This window comes from Gadus macrocephalus, chromosome 5 (genome assembly GCF_031168955.1).
Source record: "Gadus macrocephalus chromosome 5, ASM3116895v1".
Classification (NCBI taxonomy): Eukaryota; Metazoa; Chordata; class Actinopteri; order Gadiformes; family Gadidae; genus Gadus; species Gadus macrocephalus.
This window is the reverse complement of record NC_082386.1, coordinates 13,011,395-13,021,987: the sequence shown is the minus strand read 5'-3', so window position 1 is coordinate 13,021,987 and position 10,593 is coordinate 13,011,395. Positions and strand designations below refer to the sequence as shown.

At 47.6% G+C, this 10,593-nt stretch overlaps 1 long non-coding RNA gene across 1 annotated transcript; it reads right to left on the bottom strand.

Annotated features, from left to right (window-relative positions):
• Window positions 1-4,762: 4,762 nt before the first annotated feature.
• On the bottom strand, window positions 4,763-8,409 carry LOC132458032 (uncharacterized). The gene is made up of 2 exons (XR_009525845.1): window positions 7,711-8,409; window positions 4,763-6,347 (listed from the first exon to the last, which is right to left on the bottom strand). It is a non-coding gene; the product is annotated as an uncharacterized LOC132458032 (long non-coding RNA).
• Between the last annotated feature and the right edge of the window lie 2,184 nt (window positions 8,410-10,593).

Genomic DNA, 10,593 nt, shown 5'->3' with positions numbered 1-10,593 from the left:
TGGGATCCAGCCCTCTTGGTTTACACGTATTTACAGCCAACACTATACGGCTGAATGGAGTTTGGCACTCATGGATTTATTGCATTGTATTGGAGAGTAGCCTGTTTCCATCTATGGCTGTGATCTAACAATCAATACAGGATATTTGCTGCCTAATACGATATATATTGTGCATACATTGTGTATATAATCTTGCATAACATATAAAGGGTTTGTGCTTATCAGCATGTAGCTAATTAATACAGTAATCAAGTTTAATTCTCTATAAACATTATAAGCTTAATGATATTCAAGCAAGTAGATTTTTAGTTTCCTTTCAAAAGTATCTATAGCAAGGGCTGCACTTAGTCAAGTAACCACGGAAACCAAATACACTAGTATAATGAGCTCTGCTAATGGTGTAATGGCTGGAAATGAGAGAAACCACAGAGTCATTATTCTCATACACATGTGTATCAACACCGTGTTATAATGCAACCTTTTGTGACTGATGGGTACCCTGATGAATCAGCGGTCTACTGGGCTCTTTGAAGGAGAAAGGTTTAAAATGACATAAAGTTTGTTCAGTGTGAACACTTTTCTGGATAAAAACTATGTCCTGGCCTCGACATTAACTCCTGGTAAAGATTGACACAATTTAACCTAAAAAAGAAGCAACACCTTTTTTAGATCCAGGAAAGGTCATTCTGGAGATTGGATTGCAAATGGGTAATGGCATTGGTTATCTATGATGTGTTCAAGCTTTCTTAGTGGCTGGAAGAACAAATAATACCTGCGTGGATTTGAAGCACCATTGCTGAGGAATCAATGGCAGAGGTGCTGTGAAGGTTTATTAAAATCACACAAAAAAGGTACGAAGAAGATAACTAATTAAACAAAAATACACAAATCCTAGTTGCAACAATAATATAGTTACGTAGTATTTTAGGCCTATAGAACTATAAACACGTTTGGTGCACAACAATTCCCATAGAAATCGTATCCACAATGTCAAGTGATGTTTACGACGTAAATCCAATGGTAGAAAAGGGTAGACAGCAGTTCTTTTGAGACCTCCTTGTCTGTTGTCCCTGCTGCCATTCCACCGTTTACCAGCAGCAACTCTTGCTCAACTTTCCCTGGTGTTGCGATCCATCAGCTGGGTGCTGCCTGTGTGGCATATTAGATCCTGCCTCCATAGGAAATCTGTTCTCCAGAGGACACCTTGTTCATAGTTTCATTACTGAATGCCTCTCTGTGAATACAATTTGAATACAATTTCAGATTAAAACTGCCTACCTAACCACAAAGAGACACCCAGGCAGCTTTCAAATAGTGTATACACGTATACACTATTGGCTTAGATCCAAGCATATCGCTTTTATTATCCCTGACATTTTCCATCGAAAGGAGTGTTGTCCACAGTAGGCCATGAGGATATAAATAGAGATGGTTAATAGGGTGGGAAATCCCATGGCTTTAGCTCTACTTCACAGTTTTCAGCCTGCTTATAATCCATCAGCCGAGTGTCCTATAGCTGCTCCACCAGCGTGGCTTGAGTCAGAGCGGAGACTTAGCCTCTCATTTACTGCCCCAAAGAGGCTGGAAGTTAAGGTCTTACTTCACTTAACCCATCATCTAACGTTTTTGTCTCGTTCCCCGCAAGACGAAGGAAAGTTTAGATGAGCAGGTGATGCACACTTCTTTCCAAGGAGATTATCCACATGTTTTTTCTGCCTGCATTTGACGTCTGATGCTATTTTTCCTTCTTTAGACAGTTATGTTGAAGACAAGATGGAGAGGGGAATGTAGTGGGATACATCTGTAGCTTACCCTAATTCCAGCAGGATGAGAGGGGACTTGGTTTTGGAGATAGGTCACATTATATTCTATTACCGACAATCCCCTTGAGAATATCATTATTAATATTGCATGCAATTAGATTTACATACACACACACACACGCATACACACACGCATACACACACACAAACACACACATACATACACATACACACTCAGACACAGACACACACTCACACTCACACACAGACATTCACACACACAAACACACATACACAGGTTTACACACATACACACAAAACACATTTGTTTTCATATTCTTATCTTATATGATCTTCAAGATGCTAAATAAAGTTTTTGACATTTTTAGAGCATATTTACTGACCGATAGTCAGTTGAGCTGTTGATGATGAGAACGTTGAATAATGGATGAGCGTGGAAGTTTCAAAGCCTTCTAAATTTCCTTCGTGTACATAATCATTCCCGAGGTTGCCATTTTGAATTCTGCGATCATACAATCTCGTTACAGTCTTGCTAATAATATTGTGCCGTACCATCTCTGTGAGTCGATACCAGGTAGAGGAATCATCGTTGTATAACAACGATGTGTTGGTGAGGCCTCTGTTCAACATGATCTCCTCGCTCAACAGCAGAGGGATGAATAAGTGCCCCGGTACTCGTGTTCAAAACCCATCCTTTCGCTGGTCCTATTAGAGAGGTCATTAAAAAGCTCAGAGGAGCACTATTGAATCGTTCTTTGTGTCAGGGCTCGCCCGGCTCGGGTAGCATTTAGCATCTTCCCCTGAATGGATGCATTTAGCTTAGCTAAGGGCAACTGCTTAGCATGTTTCCTCCAGTTTAGCATAGCGAGCTAACCCTGCCTTTTCCAGGCGTTCACCTTGCATGCTCAGCAGGTGTGTTACACTGTGTGCAAGTAGAAAGCGTGTGTGCATGTAAGTGTGTATGTGTGTTTGCACATGTGTGTGTGTGTGTGTGTGTGTGTGTGTGTGTGTGTGTGTGTGTGTGAGTATGTTTCTGTGTGTGTGTGTGTATGTGTGTGTGTGTGTGTGTGTGTGCGTGCGCGCGTGTGTGTGTGTGTGTGTGTGTGTGTGTGTGTGTGTGTGTGTGTGTGTGTGTGTGCAAGTGTATGTGCAAAATGTGTGTGTGTTTGTGTGTGCGAGAGAGCGGGAGAGCAACCGTGAGAGAGAGAGAGAGAGAGAGAGAGAGAGAGAGAGAGAGACAGACAGAGAGTGTGAGAGAGAGAGAGAGAGAGAGACAGAGCGACAGAGAGAGACAGAGACAGGCAGACAGAGAGTGGATGTGCCTGTATCCATGCTGTGTACACAGTCCTGGTCTGGGGGTGCAGGCAGGGAGGCACGACGCTTGGCTCTTCCATTCCGTAACGGCTGAGATGAATAATGCAGTAGTGGTGGTGTTGCTAAGAGAACAGCGCCAGGGCAAAGGGCTGCAGGAGTCCTGCGACGCCACCCTGCTCTTCTGCACATACAAGGGGGGGGGGGGGGGGTGGTGTGGCTGCATCTTCCAATACTCTGCCTCGTTTGGAGCGGGGAAAAAAATGACTGCCATAATTGCATGGTGTAGCCTGGCTCCGAGGTTAGACGTTCTCTCTGCCCGCCTCCTGTCTCCTTCCTCTCCTCCCCCACATCCCCGCTCCTCTCCCTTCCTCTCCGAGGAAATTCGCTGACATTCCCTTGATGAGGTGTCTTCTGCCTCATCCTCTCATTCCCTGAACAGCATTTAGGCTAGCATACAGTATTTACTGTGTGTGCGTGTGTGTACGCGTGTTGGTGTGTGCACGTGTGTGCCATTGTGAGCGTCTATGACAGCAAGTGTGTGTGTGTGTGTGTGTGTATCTGTGCGCGGGTGCGCGTCTGCAGACGCGCACAGATATGCATATGCGTGTGTGTGTGTGTGTATGTATGTGTCTATGTGTCTAGGCATATGCGTGCGTGTGTATGGATGTGTCTGTGTGTGCAGGCATATGCGTGTGTGTGTATGTATGTGTATGTGTGTATGTATGTGGGGATGTGTGTGTGTGCGTATGTATGTATGCGTATGTGTGTGTAAGCTATACGGTATGTGCTGTTAGGCAAATGAGCTTGAAGACTGCTGACTTGTGGTTCTCCAGGCCTCTCCGTTAGCGGGCTTTGTTCCTCTCTGACTCGATTTAGCCTTGCCAGCCCCTCCCTTCTCACAGACGCGTAACATGTTCAGACACACACACACACTCCAGGATGCACTGACTCATCCTGAGAAGAAAACCCTGCTGGCTGTTGAGTCTGAACTCATTTACCTCATTGTTCACTATATGCATCCTTTCCTTCGCCCTGCCTCACATAGATCATACAGTAAAACACGTATCTACACACACACACACACACATGGAAAACACACACACAAATAGATATACACAAACACACACACACACAATCACACACACACGTACACACACACACACACACACACACAAGCACAATCACACACACCCACACACAATCATGCACGCAAACACGCACGCTAGGGCTGGGCAGTAATTCGATTACAATTATTAACCGCGATAAAACTCACGTCAATTACGACGATAAGCATTAGACATAAATGCTCGTTATTTAAAAGAAGAAAAGTAAAAAAAAGAAAAGTTTTGATATGGAACAGCCAATTACACAGCAGAAATAAACCTCTACAAACATTTGAGATGCTGCCAAAGGAGTTTGATGTGATAGTCACTCGCAGATCTTTTAGTTTTAAACACATTATTTTATGTAGCATAATATCTGGTTTTACAATGTTTACATTTTGCACTTACATAAGCACTACGTAGTTCATATTTTTTATATTAAAGTTCAGTTCATGTGCCAGGGCCTTTGTTCATCCACTTTTTTACTTTTCATGTATTGGTTGTGCCTCTACAAGATTTAAGATGTTTTCTGAAGCCCTGCCAAAGGGGTTTAATGTGAAAGAAGTCAGAGCTTTTATTTTTATTTACATTATTTTCAATAGGTTACAAGGCAAATATGGTAATACATGAAAACACTGATCCTTCAGGCTTCAGCAGTATCAAATGATATATTGTGATTAAGATCGATATCGATCAACATTGAAAAAATAATCGTGCTAATAATTTTTGCAATATCGCACAGCCCTAATGCACGCAGACATACACACACACACACACACACACACGTGTACACACACACACAATCACACAAACACACCCACACACACACACCCACAACACACACCCACACACACACACACACACACACACACACACACACACACACAACCAAACCCTGGAGCACCAGAGAACAGGCCTCCCATTCCGATCATGGCTGACTGGAGGAGCCCAGAGCGAAGCAGGTTACAACAGCGTTCAGCATCTCCCTGGCTCTCTGCAGAATGGGATACTGAAAGACATCGAGGAGCATGAGGCGAATCACACCATGAGCATGAACGGGGGATGGGGGGGGGGGGGGGGTCAGCCAGAGATGGTGAGAGAAAAGGAAACTATTGATTGATGCTGCCTGATTGACTGATACCAACAGCATCATCACTGATACAAAGCAGTCTAGGCTAGTAGACGTCAGAGCTGCGGATTTCGACCCCAATCGGTTATATCTGTTGGAATGATTTCCGCAGTGCCGATCACCATCTCTTCTCTTGATACTCTGTGTTGATGCTTCAACCTCACATCCCTGACTCCTCACATCCTCCACACAATGACCCGCGCCCGGTCCGCCCACGAGGCTGACGCGTGTCCGTTGCTCAGAGGCCTCCTGAAGGTCGTGGAGGTCAGGGGAGGAACACGTGAGATGGATCAATCTGCAGTCAGGCGGCGTCGCTCCCAGGCGACAAGGCGATGGGGGATACAGCCCTGTGGACCATGAGCCACATATTTACATTCATGTGCAGCCACTTTAGAACATCTGAAACTTTTAAAAGGATCATTGCAAGCATTGATGTCACATATTGGCCCTTTGATCTAGTTCATGGATTCATGAATTACATCATATGCACACAGACAGGCACGCATACGTACACATACACACGCATGCACACGTATGGGTAAATGCAAACACACCCACAGACACACACGAACCCATAGTCAAATCAGCAATCGGCTGTAAGGACCAGTTTGTATCGATGAGGGAGAGAGAGAGCAGAGAGAGAGTTTGAAACCCGTGGAAGAACCCGCGGGCGGGGGAGGGGGCTGGGGGGGGGGGGCTGAGAACCACCGAGGTTGTTGAACCTCGCTGTAGAGGAGTTTGGCAGAGCAGTGTGGAGGAGGGAGAGGCGATTACACAACACACCATCGCCCGGCACCACCCCCCCCCCCCCCCCGCCGAGGACTGCTGTAACACAGCGATCCAGTGAGTAGGCTGAAGTGTGCTGCTGCTCATCCTCTCATTGGCTCCCAATCCTTCGGCTCCACTGCGGTTTTCCAGCCCTGGTTTCCCTCTCTGTGTGTGAGTCGTCGCTTCACCGAAGGGTCAGTCTTATGCAACCGCCATCGCTCCACGCCAACCCTCGCCTCCTGCAGTGCACTGAACACACACACACGCGCGCGGTGAGCAACACACGCGCACGATGAGCAGCATACACACACACATAGTGCGCAACACATACAAACACACACGGTGAGCAACACACACACATGGTGAGCAACACACACAAATAATGAGTAGCAAACACTAACACGATGAGCAACGCACACACACACACACACACACACACACACACAGTGAGCAGCACACACACGATGAGCAGCAAACACACACACATGGTGAGCAGCAAACACACACACGGTAGGCAGCAAACTCACACACTCTATGAGCAAGACACACACAAGATGAGCAACCCACACACACAATGAGCAACACACACACACACACACACACACAGTGAGTAGCAAACACACAAAACTAAATTCTCTCTCTGCCTGTTTGAGTGTTATAAGTGCACACACACCCACACACTCACGCTCACAGCCACACCCACACACAGTCACACACACACACACACACACACACACACACACACACACACACACACACACACACACACACACACACAGACACACACACACACACACACACACACACACACACACACACATACGCACGCGCACACATACGCACACGCAAACACAAAGATCCAGACACAGACACACACAGAGACACATACACACAGACACACACACACGCACACGCACACGCACACACACACACACACACACACACACACACACACACACACACACACACTCACACACACACACACACACACACACACACACACACACACACACACACACACTCAAACGCAGAGCAGAGGGCCCCGCCCAGAACACCCTTCATGTATGCTGTCAGAGAGGAGATCGGAGGGCCAGATCGGCTCCTGTGATTGGCCCTTGTGATTGGCTCCTGTGGCGACCTGCACCCATGCAGAACACGGCGCCCAGTGGCTTCCCGGGTGGAAAGCAGACCAGCAGGAATAGCAGGGTCTCTGACGAGACTCGCTGGCTGGCGGGGCGTCGTTACCATGGATGAATTGTGGCAAACATCCCCCATTGTCAGCCCCGGGGTCATGTACAGGCAGGGCGTGTGCGGTAACTAAAGATCCCTTTACAGGAAATCAGAGAGCATTTACTGAAAAAGATGAATCTTCACTACTTCCTCACCCTATTAGGTGTTGCAGAGATTTACAACACAGAAGTTTTCCCAAATGTATTTAAAGTGTAGCCTTCGTAATTATCTAATGACCACAAACACTTATAATCCATACATTACAGCTAATCTGCCTACATACTGAAGCTCAGAGTTGTGTTTGGGCAAGTCATAGCACAGACTGGGTGGAGTTTGTTTGCTTATGCAGAGAAAAGATTAACCCTGCCCCTCAATGACTCACCGGACCAAAGACGTGGAGAGGGAGGAGCTGGTACAGCTCCCAGAGACACTGTACAGCCATTGTTGACTCTTGTTCACTCCGTCACATCCATGTATACATACCAACGTCCTCAACAATGCCCCCCTCTGTGCATTAACCCTCCCAGGGCTGCACTGAGAGACGAGAAGCTCTGAGTAGCAACAGATACCTCTGCTGTTGGAAAGAGAGAGGGGAGCCCAGCCTGCTCTGTTACCTAGGAGAGCTGAAGCACCAGAGAGCTGAGGTAACAGAGAGCTGAAGAACCAGAGAGCTGAGGTAACAGAGAGCTGAAGAACCAGAGAGCTGAGGTAACAGAGAGCTGAAGCACCAGAGAGCTGAGGTAACAGAGAGCTTGTAGCACCAGAGAGCTGAGGTAACAGAGAGCTGAAGCACCAGAGAGCTGAGGTAACAGAGAGCTGAAGCATCAGAGAGCTGAGGTAACAGAGAGCTGAAGCACCAGAGAGCTGAGGTAACAGAGAGCTGAAGAACCAGAGAGCTGAGGTAACAGAGAGCTGAAGAACCAGAGAGCTGAGGTAACAGAGAGCTGAAGCACCAGAGAGCTGAGGTAACAGAGAGCTGAGAGCTGAGGTAACGAGCAGGCTGGGGCTATGCTCGTTACCTCGGCTCTCTGAGGTAACGGGCTGGGCTCCATCCTGCTCTGTTTAGAGAGCCGAGCGCAAGCTCAGGGAGGGGCCTTGAAGCGGAAGCCCAGGTATTATAAACCCTTCCTTTGTAACTTTCCATCTCACTGTATCACACCAGCGACGCCCTTTGGTGGGGGGGTGGGGGGGGGGAGCTGGGGAGAGTGGGGGGAGAGCTGGGAGAGTGGGGGAGAGCTGGGGAGAGTGGGGAGAGCCGGGGACAGCGACAGGTGAGGATATCAGCTCTGCTCCCTGAGTGGCTGCACTCCTCAGTTGCATGTAATCTAGTTATTCTGAACGGAATGAAATCCGGTGTGACTCGGGAAATTAAACCAGGCACCCTCTGATGCATTACTCCCAAACGCTTGTTTGAGTTTGTGCTGAGAGAGGAACACACCCAGAAGAACCAGACCCTGACAGACCCAGCGGTCTGAGATGTTTTGTCTCACCTCAAAAGCGCGTGTAAAGCGCATAGCTGTGGAGCACGTCGTTCAACTCTGAGCAGACAGTCGGCTGGGTGTGGGAGGGAAGGCGGGGGGGGGGGGGGGGGTGGGGGGGGGGGTTGTGGCGGGGGCAGGCCACGCCTCTGAAAACTATGTGTGAAGATGAGACATTTGATCGGCTCGCCCATTCCGGTCCCGCTGGGTGTGTTTGGGACACGACGTCCTCATCATGAGACATCAGTCAGTCTGGAGGTTTAACTGATTGATGAGTAAACATTTGTATTTAGCAGACGCTTTAATCCAAAGCGACAGCCAACTTGTCGGGAGCAGTTAGGGCGAGGTGCCTTGCTCAGGGACACCTCGACAGTAGGCGGAGCAGGGGATTGAACTTGCAACCTTATGGTTTACAAGTCAATCCTCTCTCCCTCCTGGGCTGAGCCGACCCCACCAGGCAGCGACGGGAGGATCTTCGCCCCGGGTTTTACGAAGGCTGAGCATGATGCTATCAGCTCCGAGCTTGGGGTCAGGAGTCCATGAACGGCAGGTGGCAGGTGGCTTGGGCCTGGGGGGTCCCGCGCGGCACAGGAGGACAAAGGAGGGGAGCGATCCCCACCACAACACTGCCTACCTGTGTAGAGGAGGAATTCACCTTCGACATCACGATTTTACAATCAGAAGATGTTTTATTAATAATAATAATAATAATAATAATAATAATTCATTTTATTTGTTGAGCACTCTTCATTCTAAGCAGAATCTTAGAGTGCTAAAGGACAAAAGGACAGTTTAAGAAATGTATACATTTTGTTTTTTAAAAAGTAGGAAATGCCTTTATGAATAAAAAGGTTTTAGGTCAGTCTTAAAACAGTCTAGTGTCTGTGTTGCCCTTTAAGTGGTATTAAAGGGGTGACATCATGCCACCAGTTGTGACTGTGATTAGCCGTTGGAAAGTCTGCCTTCCCTTGTGCGCTAGTGACATCACAAATGGGCATGTCCACCTAGATGATGGATAGATAAGCAACTGGGTGGTGGACTGATTTATCCGGCATCTAGGTGGACACGCCCACTAATGATGTCACTAAGGCACAGGGAAGGGCAAATGGCTTGTAATGGCTAATCACACTCACACCTGGTGCTATGATGTAGCCCCTTTAAGACGATAGCCAGAGAGAACTACTATCAAAGTTCAATCATAAAATAAAAAATTGATCACAAAAAAAAACTATCAAAGTTCAAATGCTGAATCGGATTGATTGTAATCTTTGTGGGTCCATGTGTTACCCCAAATCCAGTCTACCTCATCTGATGTTCAACAAGGGCTCACTTCATCACTGGGTTGGCTCATGTTGGACAACAACGCACCAAATCATAGGATACTCCCACAGAAATCAGCCCCTATTGGCCCACACGGCTCACACCAGAGCCACGCCCTGTTGGGCCTGACACATTCATTCCAGAGGATCAGTTGCATAGAATGCAACTTGAGGAATCCCATTATGACCACCGGGACGTGACCACAGAGCACTGGGGGGTGAAAACACCCAGCACCCATCCAGCCCAGAGACCCCAGCACTCAGGCCCTGTCACGGCAGGCGTAATTAGCTTGGGCCAGATGAAATGGTTTGGGGGCTTGGTGCTAATTATCAAATGGCTGAGTCAGTCACTATGCCTTGCAAAGCAGCAGAAAGGTCACTGGGAACGGAGCACACAGCAAATCAGGAGACAACAAAAACCCATTTCCAAAACAGAATTAAATCCATCCCAATCAATGCCTGTCAATT